This window comes from Giraffa tippelskirchi, chromosome 4, assembly GCF_054371585.1.
Source record: "Giraffa tippelskirchi isolate mGirTip1 chromosome 4, T2T-mGirTip1v1.2.pri, whole genome shotgun sequence".
NCBI lineage: Eukaryota > Metazoa > Chordata > Mammalia > Artiodactyla > Giraffidae > Giraffa > Giraffa tippelskirchi.
The window spans coordinates 69,354,829-69,374,638 of record NC_137278.1 but is presented as its reverse complement, the minus strand read 5'-3'; the positions used below and the strand labels follow the sequence as shown (position 1 = coordinate 69,374,638).

The 19,810-nt window shown below is 37.2% G+C and overlaps 1 protein-coding gene across 28 annotated transcripts in view; it reads right to left on the bottom strand.

Annotated features, from left to right (window-relative positions):
- The window catches only part of NRXN1 (neurexin 1), a 1,199,463-nt gene that overhangs the window by 833,780 nt on the left and 345,873 nt on the right, over window positions 1-19,810 (bottom strand). The window lies entirely within an intron of this gene.

Below are 19,810 nucleotides of genomic sequence, written 5' to 3'. Positions count from 1 at the left end.
ACTTTACTAATCCCCCCTCTACTTGTTTATTTTTTGAATGAGTTATTATACACACACACACATATATATGTGTATATATATATATATATTATTTTGGAACATATAGTCTAACTGATCCTCCATAAGAAAAGCAAGCTGTATTTCATAATAGAATTTAAATGCCTCTGAATAGTATTAAGGATTGTATCATTATATCATCCCATTTTAAACATAATTCTGTTTTCATTCTCTGGTTGCTTCTCTGTATTTTATGATACATAGTAACCTGTTATGCACTGCACGTTAGCAGTAATGTTATGTGCTGTTTTTAGCTTGTTCTGGATTTATCTTTTCAAGGTCAAAGCATTCCAGCATGCTTAAGAAGCTACTCTGTGGAGGTCTTTTTTTCCCCATAAATTCTTTTGCTTAATTCCCAGACATATTTAAAATTCTAATCAGGGTGTGAAGGGCCATACTTGAATATGATATAACACAGAGATTCTAAAAATCACTCATCCACCACTATTTTGTTCCTGTTTATTTTATGACCCATTAACAAACAGCTATCTTTGCAATCAATCTCACTAGACTTTCCAGCAACGATAACATGAGATTAAAAATTGAAGAAAGGTGCTTTTTTTTTTTCTTTTTCCTTTCTCCCCTTTTCTACCTCACCCCCTATTTCATTTTTTCCCCCTTTCCGGTAGTATGAGTCACTCTGTCAGTGCTGCATTTAAACAATTACGCACACCCCTTCTAATCTGTCCTTGTCAGCATTTTTATATTAGCACAACAAAAAAGTTCCACTATCAATCACTGTTTCTTCAGCTGCCAGTCAACATGTTCACTTTGTGAATATTGGCCTTGAATCCTAATTTCTGACAATCTATGAGTTTCATGCTTAATTTTAAAAGTTCAGTAAAGTATCAGAAAAGTATCAGTGAATTCTTATAAAAAGGAAGTGCTAAATTATTAGTGGCAGGGCTACAATTACTCATGGGCAGAACAGAAAAAATCTACTCCATGCAAAACCTACTACTACTGGTCTACCCAGCTCCACTCCCCTAAACTGGGCCTTCTGCATCCACTGAATACTAATACTTGAATAGTTTCAGATGGGACAAAGTTTTTCATCACAGTAGAGTGCAGATTTAAAAGGCAAAAATATCAAAGGAGAGAGTACATAACTGTATAAAGAAAAGATATCAACCTTAGAGCAGATTTTGGTTGAGAAAATACAGGAAAGAAGATTCTGACTAAATGGCCAAATGCTAAATACAAAATGCTAACAGAAAGAGTACAGGAGGTAGGTAGGCTGAGGTCTGGGATTGGTGGCTGACAGGACAAAGAACATGACAAAGAAATGAGCAGTGAGAGACCCATGTTCATAAACAGCTTCTCCCAGCTGCCGCCTGGCTTCTCCAAGCTGTCTGTCAGAAGGCAGCCATACTCCTTTGGTCTACTGTTTCTAGGAACTTTGTTCTGCCTACACTTGTATGCAGAGGCCAAACGAACTGGCACAGAACAAAAACTGTAACTGCAAATGCAAAAGTTCGTAACAGTTTATACTGCCTAAATATTTTGTATAAGTGAGTTTTGACATTTCTACATTAAAACAGCATTTTTACTACCACTAGTGTCTAAGGAAATTATGAAAGAAAAATAGAGAGATCTTGAGTAACTAAGCACACAACTCAACTTGAGAAAGTTTATATATTTTCAAAATCATAGATATGTCTGTAACCCAAAGGTATATTTCACAGCATTTTATTCAGAGTTTTTGGGGACTGAAGTATGTATAACTTAAGGGTAAAGATTACTGTATTTTTAAACACTGGATACTGACTACAAATATATGAACCTGAATATGATAAAATTTTGTAAATTAATAAAATATGTTGTTCTAAGAAAGAAAAGATCACGAAAAAATGTGAGGGGGAGAAAAGAATTCTCACACTCTTTCATAACTTTATCTGTTTATTGCAGTAATTATTTCTAAGTCTGAGGAGTGTCTGTTTAAAACTGAACGAACACTCAAAGATGACTGATTTGTTTGCTCTTTACAGTTGAAATCTAAAAAACAGCATTTCATTTGCTTAAATTCAAAGTAGAGAAAAAAAATTATACCTAAAACCAAACCAATTAATTTGATTAGGAGTAGGTGGCAGTTACATTCTTTATCTTATCTCATTGACTTTGAGGACACTGAATAATTATGTCCAACTTTTATATTTAATCCTGAAAAATAAAATAAAAACTATGCAACAAAAATGATCGATACAAAAGTAAAGACTTGATTTCTCATTTTAGCAATCTTTCCTTGACTTTTAAAATAAATAATTGCTGTTTTTTCTCCCCATAATACACTGAAAAATTCTGGAAACTTCTAACTGAACAGGAAGACAATTCCCTTATTTCAGCCACACCATCCCATGAAGATTGATCTGAGAATGTCTTTAGAATAATAGCAGCTGGATTCTCTACAGCTATTTATGGGTCTAGTTTTCTAGGCTTAATTTTGATTTATAGCTATTGAAATTAGATCAGGCATTTTCACTGCTTAAAAGAGTGGCTTTGATTTTACCAATTCAATAGGGAGACTATTTACCAACATACTGGTAAACATTTCAATTTGGGTAAGGGCAAAGAAAACAAAATGGCTTCTTATCTCTGATACTTCTACTTGAAATTCCTTCAGAATACATGATTGTATTAACTATAGACAAATGGAAGGATTGGATTATTAAATCAGACTCACATGAACTTACCCAGTATCAGTCTTGTAGAGTAATTCCAAGGATATAAGCTATGGAGGAGTTCAGATGAAGCATTTCATACCTGACCAGTGGACATGAGTTTGAGCAAACTCAGAGAGATGGTGAAAGACAGGGAAGCCTGGCGTGCTGTAGTTCATGGGGTCACAAAGAGTTGGACACAACTTAGCAATTGAACCACAATACTTTCCTCAGCTCCTTCCATCAAAAAAGTATTAAAATATACAGAGAAAATTAACTTTCCTGTCTCATATTTGTCCACTTTCCTTCTCAAACATCACCTCTTTTAAAGGTAACTTTGGTGGTATATTATTATTATTACTACTACTACTCCTACTTTTATTTTTATTCTTTCAGTACTGCTTCAGGAATATACAGACAAAAATTAATATATTTTAGATTATTCTATCCTACATTTTCTTTTGAATATAACATCTACAGTTATTTAGAATAGTTCAGTATGGAATTCCTAAAGTCCTTGAAGATCTTTTCCAAGAAGATCTGAGGGTCATGAAATGCTTACAATATATCACATACTACAGTAACTCAATACATAATTTGCCAAATTTGATTTCACAACAGGATAGCAAATCTCAGGACCACTTTACAGGTTAGGATGTTGAGGCACATGAAGGCTGCTACTGCTAAGTCGTGTCAGTCGTGTCCGACTCTGTGCGACCCCATAGACGGCAGCCTGCTAGGCTCCTCCGTCCCTGAGATTCTCCAGGCAAGAATACTGGAGTGGGTTGCCATTTCCTCCTCCCGTGCATGAAAGTGAAAATTGAAAGTGAAGTCGCTCAGCCATGTCTGACTCTTCGCGACCCCATGGGCTGCAGCCTACCAGGATCCTCCGTCCATGGGGCTAAATCTGCCTAAATTTATATGAACAACGTGGAGTCTGTATTTCTGCCAACTGTATTTTACATTTACTATACCTTGCTATCTCTTTTAGCATTTGATTTCCTATACTCATGGATTATTCTATGCCAGCTTCGTGCACACAAATCACTAAGTTGCAGTAGACTGAAAGGGTCTTAGGACACTCATCTCATGCATCTATCCATTTAATGTTGTATCTCATTATAGCATCCATGTCTGTCCAATGCTTAGGTGCCTCTCATAGGTTGGAAAGCCCTTAAAAGTAGGAAACAATTTTTCCCTACTCTTTTCTCTCTTCTCCCATGTTTTTAGTTATACTTGGCAATGCACTTAATATGTTTTCCCAATTAGAATTCCTAATAGTGGCAATATGAATCATTCATATTGAGTCTCTCATAGGATTCCAATGTTTGATCAGTTGCTTTTTCATACATTTGATAAATAATCAATATAAAATAAGCATTTGTTAAAAATTTCTTTAACTATGCACCGATGACTGAAAATGATACCTATAATGCCAGACTTCTTTAACTTGATTTCTGAAAAGATTGTTTCACAGTAAATTAGACTTAAAAGAATTTAGAGGAAAAAACATTATGTAGTCAAGCAAGTTCTGGAAATGTTACATATCTTAGAAATTCACCATGCCTATTATCATGTACAAAAGTCTAAGAAGTGAGTATAGCTTTTTTTAAACCAGAATTTTCTAAACATATTTTCATATGGAACTCCTTTTCTAATAACATATATGAGCTTCCTACAGACCATTCTAATGAACCATACTATGGAAAAAATGTTATAAAAGATGTTTGTCATAAAGGATATTATAGTAAAGAAATAGTTAATTGTATTCGGCATGAGTAAAACACAGAAGACAAGGTATATCTGAAAGAATGACATAAATAGCTAAGTTTGCCTTTATAAGCTTCACAAAGCTATACAGCTCATCTCCTTTATATAAATCAGGGAAGAATAGGGAAATTTTTCTCTATGCATGTGAATATATGCATGACTTTTCTTGAACCTATAATACTTTGACCTCCATAGCTCAGACTGAAGAATTTAAAGCAGGGGTATTCCATTACATATTCTTGATTTTTTAAATGTGCCAGCCAAGAAATCATATATAACTGTATCTACACTGTATGGTTATTTGCTTTGTGGTTATCTCTTCAGGTGAATTCACTAAAATAAATAACTATGGCCAATATATTTAGCTTTTTAATTGAACAGACTTTTATGGCAACATATAAAAATAATATTTAGCCATCTGTCTGTGTTATAATTATTTCCCTAACATTAAAAGTAATTCCAAACAAATATCTTTTCAGAATTCTCTATTAACACTGAAAAGTCCTATAAGATGTCCCTTTTGCTTTATTATTTTTTTCCCTCATTAAGAACAAGGTATGAACAAGATAACAGCTAAATCTTCAGTGGGAATGGGAAGGAAAAAATAAATAAAAACTACCCCCAAAATAACAGCTTTTGACAGTCTCAAATGTTTTGGTAAAGCATTCTATTACTGTTAAGATTACTCATTCCATTTAATTGTAAATAAGGCAGATTTTACTGCAAAGCAAAATCATAATAGAAGTTAAATCTTTCCAAGGTCAAACAGTTCTAAGAAGGTCTTAAACCTCACGGCAGTCAACTGAGAAAAAACAAATACCATTTCAAGAAGTAAGGGGTGGTGTCAAGGGACGGGGGAGTAAGACTAAAAATTTGCCTGGCAAGAAATTGGAATATGTTTAATAAAACTAGGCAATTGTTTTTTAATGGCTGCAGTCATGCAAGAGACCTGGGTTCAAGAGACCTGGGTTCAAGCTCTGAGTCAGGAAGATCTCCTCGAGAAGGGGATGGCTACCCACTCCAGTATTCTCACCTGGAGAATCCTGGACAGAGCAGCCTGGTGGGGTACAGGCTATGGAGTCGCAAAGAATCGGACAGACTGAGGGACTATGCACACAGGCACATCACGCATGAATGTAAACTGATTTCTGCACTCATTCCAAGTATCAGGATGATAATTGAAAGAAGGGAGCAAATTTGTCTTTAAAGTTTTATTTCAAGTGTGAAAAAAGAGAAAGATGTCTTAATATCATCTTTTGCAGTTCTTCTTTATATATTATAATCTCTTTGGGGATGTTTCATATCATGTTTGTTTTGGTGATCAATGGTTGTTCAAACAGGCCCTTGTCTAAGTAGGTAAACTCATGGAGTGACATGAAGGTCATTAGGGTATGGGGCTACTCAAAATGGCAATTTAATTCAGTTAAGAGATATACAGTAATCACAATGGCTAAGTATAGTTGAGGCTTCCTATGAGTTAAGCTTCATGCTAAGAATTTAACACAGATCAACCTGCTTTAATCCTGTGGACAGACATATATAGGTAAGAAGGCAAAAACATTGAATAAGAAACTTGACCTAAGGTCCTATACCTACTAGGTGATAAAGTCAGGATTTAAACCTAGAACTTGGGATTTTAAGCTTTACTGTAGAATAAAATTAGATAAAAACAAACTGCAAAACTGTAAACAGGCTAAAAGGTATACATGGAAACAAACTTTGAGTTTTATATATGGATGGCACTTGAATAAATAAATTCTGGTAGTTCTAATGGATTTCAGTGTTCACAAAATTGGCTGTTACAGTTATATATAAGTGGGAAATTTTCTGATTATAGAAATGTGCAAACTGGACCCAGTTCAAGATGAGTAAGTGACCAATATTAGATCTATTATCGTCTACCTTGAGAATGGCATACAAGAATACTCTCTTGTAGTAATATAAACATAAAATAGATTATGAAACATTTCTACTACTCCAAATACAGCCCCTTTGAACTGTTTTCAAATTGTTCTCTTCATGCTTCACAATTGGGTCAAGTCTGTTTTTCTCAAATTATATATTATTCATCTTTTGGCAAGTTTCCTTTACAATTTTTATTTCTAAGGGAGTAGAAGTTTGTGTTACCTTCAAAAAAGAAGAAAAATGAACATGGATCAGATTATTAGACCAATACACTACAGAGCACTTGCAAAAATATTTTTTAAAAAGATTTTAAGGCATTAATTTACAAGCTAAATAATTCAAAATTAAATCAATAATCATTTCATTATGAGAAAAATCTCAAAGTACAATGCCAGAAAATCATATCAGATAATATACCCTAGGTGGTTTGATCATTTAACGTTTTTAAAATATTTTTTATATGTGTATATTATAGTTTTTGTCTTATCTTGATATTTTAAGGCTCTTAATTTCATTTCCTACAGTTTACTTCCTTATTATTCATGATCAGTTATATTTTCAAAACTTAACTGAGTGAGTGAAAGTCGCTCAATTGTGTCCGACTCTTTGTGACCCCATGGTCTGTCCATGGAATTCTCTAGGCAAGAATACTGGAGTGGGTTGCCATTACCTCCTCCAGGGGATTTTCCCGACGTGCGGATTGTAGTGGGGTCTCCTGCATTGCAGGCAGATTCTTTACTGTCTTAGACACCAGGGAAGTCTAGCACTTTCTAATTATAATTTTTTAAATCTTTTCTCACCAAAACCTGTGATAGGGCAGGAATTATAATTCTTTTAAAGCTCCAGTTATTGAGTTTCTAAGAAGTAAAGTGACTTGTCTAAAGTTACTCAGCTTGATAAAGCTTTACACGTTATATATTTATATATATATATGTAAATACATATTTATATAATACATAAAGCTTCCCAGGAATTACTGATTTCAAGTATAAATCTATTGAAATTCATAACAAAAAATAAATATCTACTTTAGTATTAAATTGTTATTTGACAAATTTATTGTAACACGAAACTGGACAAAGTCTAATGTTTTATCAAGCATTGAATCATAGCTCTAATGGACTAAAGTTTGATCTCTTTGTGAGTTTTATTTAAAAAAGTTAATATAAATCCCATTGCTTGTAATAGGTTATATTGAAGCACAATGATAGTGCCAATAGTAATATCAAACCTATAAAAGTATTTGCAAGCTTTATCAGTCCAGTCGCTCAGTCGTGTCCGACTCTTTGCGATCCCATGAATCTCAGCATGCCAGGCCTCCCTGTCCATCATTAACTCCCTAAGTCCACCCAAACCCATGTCCATCGAGTCGGTGATGCCATTCAGCCATCTCATCCTCTGTTGTCCCCTCCTCCTCCTGCCTTCAATCTTTCCCAGCATCAGGGTCTTTTCAAATGAGTCAGCTCTTCGCATCAGGTGGCCAAAGTATTGGAGTTTCAGCTTCAACATCAGTCCTTCCAATGAATACCCAGGACTGATCTCCTCTAGGATGGACTGGTTGGATCTTATTGCTGTCCAAGGGACTTTCAAGAGTCTTCTCCAACACCACAGTTCAAAAGCATCAATTTTTCAGTGCTCAGCTTTCTTTATAGTCCAGCTCTCACATCCATACATGATCACAGGAAAAACCATAGCCTTGACTAGACGGACCTTTGTTGGCAAAGCAATGTCTCTGCTTTTTAATATGCTGTCTAGGTTGGTCATAACTTTCCTTCCAAGGAGTAAGTGTCTTTTAATTTCATGGCTGCAATCACCATTTGCAGTGATTTTGGAGCCAAGAAAAATAAAGTCAGCCACTGTTTCCACTGTTTCCCCATCTATCTGCCATGAAGTGATGGGACCGGAAGCCATGATCTTAGCTTTCTGAATATTGAGCTTTAAGCCAACTTTTTCACTTTCCTCTCTCACTTTCATCAAGAGGCTCTTTAGGTCTTCCTCACTTTCTGCCATAAGGGTGATGTCATCAGCATATCTGAGGTTATTGATATTCCTCCCAGCAATCTTGATTCCAGCTTGTGCTTCCTTCAGCCCAGCGTTTCTCCTGCTGTACTCTGCATATAAGTTAAATAAGCAGGGTGACAATATACAGCCTTGACGTACTCCTTTTCCTATTTGGAACCAGTCTGTTGTTTCATGTCCAGTTCTAACTGTTGCTTCCTGACCTGCATACAGGTTTCTCAAGTGGCAGGTCAGATGGTCTGGTATTCCCATCTCTTTCAGAATTTTCCACAATTTATTGTGATCCACACAGTCAAAGGCTTTGGCATAGTCAATAAAGCAGAAATAGATGTTTTTCTGGTACTCTCTTGCTTTTCGATGATCCGTTGGATGTTGGCAATTTGATCTCTGGTTCCTCTGCCTTTTCTAAAACCAGCTTGAACATCTGGAAGTTCACGGTTCACGTATTGCTGAAGCCTGGCTTGGAGAATTTTAAGCATTACTTTACTAGCGTGTGAGATAAGTGCAATTGTGCGGTAGTTTGAGCATTCTTTGGCATTGCCTCTCTTTGGGATTGGAATGAAAACTGACCTTTTCCAGTCCTGTGGCCACTGCTGAATTTTCCATATTTGCTGGCATATTGAGTGCAGCACTTTCACAGTGTCATCTTTCAGGATTTGAAATAGCTCAACTGGAATTCCATCACCTCCACTAGCTTTGTTCGTAATGACGCTTCCTAAGGCCCACATGACTTCACATTCCAGGATGTCTGGCTCTAGGTGAGTGACCACACCATCGTGATTATCTGGGTCATGAAGAACTTTTTTGTACAATTTTTCTGTGTATTCTTGCCACCTCTTCTTAATATCTTCTTCTTCTGTTAGGTCCCTACCATCTCTGTCCTTTATTGAGCCCATCTTTGTATGAAATGTTCCCTTGGTATCTCTAATTTTCTTGAAAATATCTCTAGTCTTTCCCATTGTATTGCTTTCCTCTATTTCTTTGCATTGATCGTTGAGGAAGGCTTTCTTATCTCTCCTTGATATTCTTTGAAACTCTGCATTTAAATGGGTATATCTTTCCTTTTCTCCTTTGCTTTTCGCTTCCAGTCTTTTCACAGCTATTTGTAAGGCCTCCTCAGACAGCGATTTCGCTTTTTTGCATTTGTTTTTCTTGGGGGTGGAGGATTAAATGTGATAATGTATGAAAATAATTAGCAAAGTGCTTGGTAACATAATAAGTGTGCAATAAATATGAGAGTAATTTGCTTCCTTTAACCACAAAGCATATCATGACTTCCATAAATTCAGATTGAAATCTTTTGACTTACAGAGATGAATTGTTTTCAACTTCCCACATATTGCAAATTTTTCTTGAATCATTCAGGGAAAAATAATTAGATAAGCCAAGGCTCAAATACCAGTTACCCCTTCAACCTCACTTTGATATTTCCTTCTTAGTCCTTCTATCTACATGAGTACACTGCTGGCTGCTACCCCTCAGCCATAGCTGACTGGCCCAGGGATCACTTGATCCAGAAAATGCCCTTGTATACAGGCTAACCTCTGGCCCACCCATAAACAATCTGCCCATAAAGGAATAATAGTAATAAACTAAACCCATTGGCATCTCTCCTATAAATTCAAACTAGAGATAAAGGAGTCAGTTGGTAGGAGAAGGGAAAGCAGAAAAATCACACAGAGAGAAGAGAGAAAAATTGAGTCCTTAAGTCCATTAGTGGTGGATATGAGATCAATGATCCCCCAAATTCTGCCTTGGATCTAGTCCACCTTCCAGAGGCTGAAGTCTATCTGTTCTTCATAGACCTGACTATCATGTGTTTCTTGTTTTTTACTTGAAGCCTGGACAAGTAGTTGTTTCAGGAACATTATATTTACTATCCTCTTTCTTTCTGCGTCAACCTTTAAAATGCATTTTCACTATTGAATTAAGATGGGTGACCTCTCTTTCTAACTAACTGAAGTCTACCAATCCCAGGACACTTTTTGATGTAGCTACCTGCTGAGTTACATATCCGTTGCCTTTTCTCGGTTTGGGAAAACCTTTAAAGCAATAATTACATGATGCATAGGACACATTCTGGTATGTTTTACCCAAGAGGTTAGCAGAACACTTGGGTTAATAGCAGGGGGACTTTTACCTTAGCAAATGATCTTAGCTAACTGCTAAGACAATCTTAAGAGCAACTGGAGAATTAGAGATTCTCCAGTTGTAAAAGATTCCTCTGAAAACTTTGTTCAAGATGAACATTGGTTTTAAAGAAATTTTCACAGGCAGTAAGTTCATATGAGCTGTAGTTAAAGACAAATTGAAAACAACATTAAATATTTTATTCACCTTGACATTTTTATATTTGATTATATTTAACTATATGTGTAAATTTTACACAAAATCTGTAGAATGTTATTGTAAAATGGGGATGCTATCAATGACTAGGGTGCTTTTAATCTCAATGGGATAACAGAAGACAACTCCAATGTTAAAAGACTGAAAAAGCATAACTGGATTTTTGTTTTTTCTTAACTAAGAAGCAATGACCATCAGATTTCAGATTCTACCTATTTTTTGCTTCATTGTTTAACATAAAACCTCCTACTGTACCTTGCTTCACAAAATTTGAACAACCCTCAGAGGGTAGTAGCCAGTTTACCTCACAAGAGATTTCAAATGAATTTGTACTTCATTTAGACAGGACTAAGTAGCAACCATAATTTCAGTTGGATATATGCAGCTGACTCTCAGGTTTCTGGCCATAAATCTTTCACTTTATTGTCAGGATATTTTCTGAGGAAGGACAAAAGGAAAATGGGTGTGTATGTATTTGCTTAGCTTAACTCTGATCTGTCTTGCTGGCTTTCATCACCTTTGGAGGAAAATGCACATCACACTTGAGCTGTTCCACTGTGGAATGATAAGTGATGACCATCCTGTGGATTCTCACAGCTATATAAAAGACATCCAGGTGCACCTGTCTTTGGAATCAGAAGCCAGTTAGCCCCTCTTACATTTACAAAATTGCTTCTGGGAGATTCAAACCTGGATGCCTTCCAAACTAGTTAAAAATAATTCTGGAAGAAAAGTGCAGTGCAGGTTCTTGGCAGTAGAAACATGAGTAATGTTCAGCTGCAGCAGATTCCTTTCAGCCGATTCTGATACCCATTTCATTTCCAAATTTCTTGTAGAAGTTATCTTGTACTTTCAGCTTTCTTCTGATAAACATATTGAAAATGCACTCAAACAGCTTTTTATCATTTCAAAATTCAAGCTCAAATTTAATCCTGCTGCCCTGATGAATTCAAGGAAACTGCTAGAGCATTTTCATTATATCTAGAGCTGACTGCACAACTCCCTGACATTCTTTAAAACTGACAGCATCATTCATTTAGAACAATGTGATCGATCCAGAAGAAGCCAGTGGCAATGAACTCTGGGTACTCATACAGAAGAGAATATCCTAGCCAGCTGAAAAATGTTCCCCTCTTCATTTTCTGCCTAGAGACAAAGTCCCTCACCATTTGGATTTTAGATTCTGTTAAATATTAGAGATTTTTCTGTATTGGAATCATAGTGCTTGCATTTACACCTCAGTTATCAGTTATTTTGTATTATCTCTTAACAATAATAGAGTTTTCTGTATTACTAAAGACCTTACTCCTGAAAATGCAGATTGCTAACTTAAATTTTGTATTTTATAAGGATTGTAGGTACTGTAAAGTAGCAGGCTACTAATTTTTGATTTATACAGGAATAGAACATTCATTAGTATGTTAGGACAAACCTAAGAAAATTACCATAAGGGCAGGTGTCCCTAGGGTGGTCAACATTCTGGAAGTTAGAATTGATATAAATGAATCTGAAAGTCAATGAACTTCAGAATTGAAAAAAAAAAATAGAGATCACTTCATGTAATGATTCCTAATTTAGGTTCCTTAGGCACTTAGGAAATGGACAAGCAGTTGTTGGTGGTTCATGAGCCATTTTAAACACCCCCCCGCCACCAAAAAATAATCAGAGCAATTGTAACTGAAAGAATTTCACATTAACTAAAATGTCAATTTTGTTATCATTTGGTGGAATTATATCAGCTTAGTATGACACAGCTTGGCATTTATCCTTATTGTCCAATTAGTTTTCTTTGTGATAAGATTATTTGGTTCTTACTGGAAACAGGGCTGTGGTTTCCCTGCTAAATCCTCACTCCCAGGATAAAGGATTTGAAGCACCTAGGAAAAGGTAAACTTCCAAAAGGAGTTTCATGACCTTAAGAGGTGGACCCTCTATAATGAGTTCAGTTCAGTTGCTCAGTCGTGTCCGACTCTTTGGGACCCCATGAATTGCAGCACGCCAGGCCTCTCTGTCCATCACCAACTCCCGGAGTCTACCCAAACCCATGTCCATCGAGTCGGTGATGCCATCCAGCCATCTCATCCTCTGTCGTCCCCTTCTCCTCCTGCCCTCAATCCTTCCCAGCATTAGGGTCTTTTCCAGTGAGTCAACTCTTCGCATGAGGTGGCCAAAGTATTGGAGTTTCAGCTTCAACATCCGTCCTTCCAATGAACACCCAGGAATGATCTCCTTTAGGATGGATTGATTGGATATCCTTGCAGTCCAAGGGACTCTCAAGAGTCTTCTCCAACACCACAGTTCAAAAGCATCAATTCTGCAGCACTCAGCTTTCTTCGCCGTCCAAACCTCACATCCATACATGACCATTGGAAAAACCACAGCCTTGACTAGACGGACCTTTGTTGGCAAAGTAATGTCTCTGCTTTTAAATATACTATCTAGGTTGGCCATAACCTTCCTTCCAAGGAGTAAGCATCTTTTAATTTCATGGCTGAAATCACCATCAGCAGTGATTTTGAAGCCCCCCCCAAAAAAAGTCTGACACTGTCTCCACTGTTTTCCCATCTATTTCCCATGAAGTGATGGGACCAGATGCCATGATCTTAGTTTTCTAAACATTGAGCTTTAAGCCAACTTTTTCACCCTCCTCTTTCACTTTCATCAAGAGGCTCTTTAGTTCTTCTTCACTTTCTGCCATAAGGGTGGTGTCATCGCATATCTGAGGTTATTGATATTTCTCCCAGCAATCTTGATTCCAGCTTGTGTCTTTTCCAGCCCAGTGTTTCTCATGATGTACTCTGCATATAAGTTAAATAAGCAGGGTGACAATATACAGCCTTGACGTACTGCTTTTCCTATTTGGAACCAGTCTGTTGTTTCATGTCCAGTTCTAACTGTTGCTTCCTGACCTGCATACAGGTTTCTCAAGAGGCAGGTCAGGTGGTCTGGTATTTCCATCTCTTTCAGAATTTTTCGCAGTTTATTGTGATCCACACAGTCAAAGGCTTTGGCATAGTCAATAAAGCAGAAATAGATGTTTTTCTGGAACTCTCTTGCTTTTTCGATGATCCAGCGGATATTGGCAATTTGATCTCTGGTTTCTCTGCCTTTTCTAAAACCAGCTTGAACATCTGGAAGTTCATGGTTCACGTATTGCTGAAGCCTGGCTTGGAGAATTTTGAGCATTACTTTACTAGCATGTGAGATGAGTGCAATTGTGTGGTAGTTTGAGCATTCTTTGGCATTGCCTTTCTTTGGGATTGGAATGAAAACTGACCTTTTTCAGTCCTGTGGCCACTGCTGAATTTTCCATATTTGCCGGCATATCGAGTGTAGCACTTTCACAGCATCATCTTTGAGGATTTGAAATAGCTCAACTGGAATTCCATCACCTCTACTAGCTTTGTTCGTTGTGATGCGTTCTAAGGCCCACTTGACTTCACATTCCGGGATGTCTGGCTCTAGGTAAGTGATCACACTATCGTGATTATCTGGGTCGTGAAGATCTTTTTTGTACAGTTCTTCTGTGTATTCTTGCCACCTCTTCTTAATATCTTCTGCTTCTGTTAGGTCCATACCATTTCTCTCCTTTATCGAGCCTATCTTTGCATGAAATGTTCCTTTGGTATCTCTAATTTTCTTGAAGAGATCTCTAGTCTTTCCCAATCTGTTGTTTTCCTCTATTTCTTTGCATTGATTGCTGAGGAAGGCTTTCTTATCTCTCCTTGCTATTCTATAATGAGTACGGCAGCTAAATTACACACGACTCATTTCTACCTGCAATGCGGGAGACCTGGGTTCCATCCCTGGGTTGGGAAGATTCCCTGGAGAAGGGAAAGGCTATCCACTCCAGTATCTGGCATGGAGAATTCCATGGACTGTATAGTCCACGGGGTCGCAAAGAGTTGGACACGACTGAGCGACTTTCACCTTCACATTTCCCCAGAGAACATAGTACTCTGCCCAAAGCAATCCATAAAGTGGAATAGGAGGTATGAGGTCACGCAGGAGAAGGACACAAGTTGATGGTGTAAGGTATCAGTGAGATCTATTTTACTTCTTGTCATTCTTCATTTCAGTCCCTTTTTCTTTTCACGAGAGTGCACAAGCAGAAAGCCAGGGCAGACCAAGGTTACTAAAGCCAGAGTCAAAGCCACTAAGCAAGCCTCCAGGCATAGCTCAAAGCATGGCAGTCTCCTCACAATATGCAACAGGATCCTCCTCTCGCTAGGAGGAACATGGGTCCCATGTGGACATCAGATTCTCTGATGGTTTCTAAGGGGGGATTTTCCTCTGCTCATGGCTTCCCAAGAACCAGTCTTTAATAGAACTTCTCAGAAGGGTTAAGGACAGTGCAGTGCTTCTTTGAGCACCAGCATATGCCGTCAGCTTCTTCTACAGATAACCACATGGGTTCACTTGTTGAGGAACAAGCTTGGCCTTGGTGGATGGCATGTGATACATGCATGCATTTGCTCAACAAATATTTATTGAACACCTGTTACATGCTTGTTAAGCACTGAGTTGTCACCCAGAACCATACAAAGTCTCTGTCCTTATGGAATTTACATTTTAGTGGGGAAAATATCATTATGATAAGTACAACGAAGTAGACACGCATAGTGATACAAAAGCGCACAATAGCAGGGTGGCCATATAATTTATCATCCAAATTCAACCACTTTAGAGAAGAAGCCATTTTAGAGAAGAACCACCATTAACAAATTACGCATGATAACAGGCACAATCAGGGATTTTGTTACCCTAATTATTCGTGATAGAGTAAGTCAAAAAGACTAAGAGGAATCTGAAAATACCCAACATCTTATTTTCTAGCCTGTGGGACCTTTGTTTTCAATTGATGCTGGCAGACTTCTTGGCCCATTGGCTAAGGATTATTGTCTTATGCTTAAGGAATAAACTATTCTTTGGTTCCAGTCAAAACTGTTAGAACTTCGGCTTATATTAAATCATTTGTAGTTTCCTAGAAAGTGACCAGTACTTTCCAGATCAGAAAATTCCTCTAAGATCACAAGACTACCAAGAGCTCGCCTAAAATAGAGGCACTTTGGTGGTCCAGTTTCATAGCAATCCTATTTCAGAGGATACACTTTGAGATGAAATAGCTAAGACTGGACTCTTACTGGTCAATGGGTGAAGGAAGATGTAGGGACATTAGAACTGTTGGCTAGAAAGCACCTACCAGAACATGGGCAATGGTTAAACAAGGTCCTCCTATACAAAGAAAGGCTAGTGAAAACTGGGAAAGGCCAGTAAAGTTGTCTGCTTGCAGCTTTACATTGTAGGTGAACAGAGAGCTTTCAAAGGAACTACAGACTTGTGTTATCACTGAAGGTAATTCAACTCTTGACCACACGCCAAGAAGGAACTCTTGAACAGGTAATAGGTATTCATGATAACTGTTAAAGGGCCTTGATAATTCAGCAAGCTGGAAAAGAAAAGAAATTTAGAAACTCACATCTTGCTCATATGATACATTAACTCCAGACTACTTCAGAGAACATTTCAATTCCTACTACGGTAAGTACACACCTCTTCCTCATGTGTGAGGTACCCTGCCCCTCCAACATACAACACCTCCTCTCTGCACAGAGAGATCCTTAGAAACATTATTCTTATTTTGTCTGATCTTGTTTGACTTCCCTACTTTTCAGCAACCTATTGCTGCTGCTGCTGCTGCTAAGTCGCTTCAGTCGTGTCAAACTCTGTGTGACTCCATAAACGGCAGCCCACCAGGCTCTCCCGTCCCTGGGATTCTCCAGGCAAGAACACTGGAGTGGGCTGCCATTCCCTTCTCCAATGCATGAAAGTGAAAAGTGAAAGTGAAGTCACTCAGTCATGTCTGACCCTTAGCGACCCCATGGACTGCAGCCTACCAGGCTCCTCCATCCACGGGGTTTTCCAGGCAAGAGTTCTGGAGTGGGGTGCCATTGCCTTCTCCGAGCAAGCTATTAGACATCATTAATATTCTCCTCAATATGAATGGTTTATTCTTTGGAAAAGTGTCAAAAATAAATGGACTCAGCACTTAGCTTACATATTTTAAAAGTATATGCTCGTTTATAACATCCAAGACACAGAAGCAACCTAAATGTTCACTGACAGGTCGATAAAGAAGATGTGGTATATATATATTGTGGTATATATACTTTATGTATAGAATATTACTTAACTATAAAAAATAATGAAATGATGCTATTTTCAGAAACATGAATGGACCCAGAGATTATAATATTAAGTGAAGCAATTCAGACAGAGATATCACATGATCTAATGTGTGGAACCTAAAAAAATGATACATAAATCACAAACATAGAAAACAGACATGAGTACAAAAGGGGATAGTGAGGGGATAAGTCAGAAATTTGGGATTACATATATCACTACTATATATAAAATAAATAAACAATGAAGACCTAAGGTACAGCACAGGGAACTATATTCAGTATCTTATAATAATTTTTAATGGAAAATAATATGAAAAAGGATATCTATATATAATAACTGAATCACTTTCCTATACATCTGAAACTAAGTCAGCATTGTAAATTAACTATAATTTAAAAAATAATAGAAAACAACATATGATCAACCCATTGCCGATGACAATAGGACAGGGCAATAGGACATAGGACAGGGCTTCTAAGCATGTAGCTTGAATTGGCCTTTCTGCCTTTTGACAGGGGAAGGGCAAGTCTTTATTTGACCAGTTAGTTTGGTTATCAATTCTAAACTTGTTTTTTCAATATACCAAATTTAACGTGCCTTTATTCCTTATTAAGTTCCTCTCTTTTTGTAACTGTATCTAACATTAAATTACAACCAGGTGCAATAAAACTTTGATAATCTTTATCTACTGAGACCCTCTAATTGAAAAGGCTTTTTAATGACTCTTTTGGACTTTGGGGTAAAAACAAATGACAGCAAAGCAAACCAAATGAATATAAAATGGAAACTTCCATGCAGTTACTGCATCACTTTCTGCTTAAAATTTAAGTTCCTATATTCTCAAATAGTTACTACTAGCCTCTACTCTAAAGCTCTGTCTAAATCAGTACTTGTCACTTGTGGTAAGTTTAAGAATTAGCTGGAATGTTTATTGAAAAGCAACTTCTGGGCTTCCCTGGTGGCTCAGTGGTAAAGAATGCACTTGCCAATGAAGGAGACATGGGTTTGATCTCTGATCTGGGAAGATCTCACATGCTGTGGAGCAGCTGAGCGCATGTGCCATAACTATTGAGCCTATGTTCTCAAGCCCATGCACCCTAGAGCCTGTGCTCCACAAGAGAAGCCACTGCCATGAGAAGCCCATGCACTGCAACTAGAGAACAGCCTGCATAGCAACAAAGACCCAGCACAGTAAAAAAATAAATAAATAAAATTATTTAGAAAAGCATCTTCTCAGGACCCACTTCTACAAGATCTGGAAGAGGCCTCAGGAATCCACATTTTTATCCCTCCAGGTGATTCTAAAACCTGCACTTTGTTCATCACCTTCATTTATTATAGCACGGGAAAGGAATTAGATTTTTCTCCATGCTTATGCTTTAATTAATTATTAATTACTTATTAATAAATTACTTATTAATTGCATATTTATTTATATAAATATAAATGTACGCTGCTGCTGCTGCTGCTGCTGCTAAGTCGCGTCAGCTGTGTCTGACTCTGTGCGACCCCATAGACAGCAGCCCACCAGGCTCCCCCGTCCCTGGGATTGTCCAGGCAAGAGTACTGGAGTGGGTTGCCATTTCCTTCTCCAGGGCATGAAAGTGAAAAGTGAAAGTGGAGTCGCTCAGTTGTGTCTGACTCAGTGACCCCATGGACTGCAGCCCGCCAGGCTCCTCCGTCCATGGGATTTTCCAGGCAAGAGTACTGGAGTAGGGTGCCATTGCCTTCTCCAATAAATGTATACATATATTTATATAGACAATTATATATAAATTTATATATAAATATACTTATTTATTAGAACACTTATAAATTACTTATTAATTAGCTCATAATTAATAGCTGACTATTAGACACAGCCTAAGTATTACATGCTAAATAATTTGATGTACACAAAGACATCAGGTATCGAATATTATTAACTTTATTTTACAGGTTCAGAGAGTTTAGTTAACCTAACTGAGATCACACAGTAAATTATGGGAATCAGATTCCAAAAAGAAAAGTAAGATTCAGAGCCTTTTTTTTCCTTTCTAATGCATTTTACTCTATATGCCAAAGCAATAAAGTTAATCACTGCTTTAAAAAAAATATATCAACCATAAGAATTTAAATCTTTTAAAAAAAGTCTTTAGGCTTATCAATTTAATAAACAAAAGCATGCTTTTCATTCATCAAGCTCTCCTTTATCAAAGTCTCATTGTAGCTCAGACCCTTAGTTACCCTGTGGTCAACCTGTCAGCTAATCATAGATCCTGGTGTAATATAGGTCAAAGCAGGCTCCCTGTGTCCTTACATAGCCTTTCACACTTTTCGAAAGGCTTTTAGATACATTATCTCATTTGATTCCTCTAACAGTACTAATAGATCACACAAAATAGATGATGTCTTTGTTTCTTAATACCAAAAGTTACAACAGGGTTCTCACTCTGCTCCTTAATTCAGCGGCATCGTCATCTCAGCACTTTAACTCTCATCTGCAGAATTCATTTGAGCTGTTCCCCTTCCCTGTGAGCTCAGTGGTTTTGTGTCCTTAGATAACCTCACGACTGCAGCTCCATCCAAGGGGGCCAGTCTCCCCAGTAAAAGACAACATTAAAGGAAGGTCTCGCTGAAATGCCCTGACTTTATTTTTCTCTGGGAAAAGACGTAATTGCAGAACAACTGCTCTCTAGTTATTCAAATTTAAACGTTTCATTTGATGAAATGATTTCTTTTACTCATTTTATTACGCAGTTTAAAATTGTGACTTCAATATATCTGATAGTGATATTAAAGTATTACAGTTACAATGGCTAATTTAACCCCATGTTCATTTGGAAATAATCTTATTCTAATGCAATGCCTTTACTCATGGCAACAGA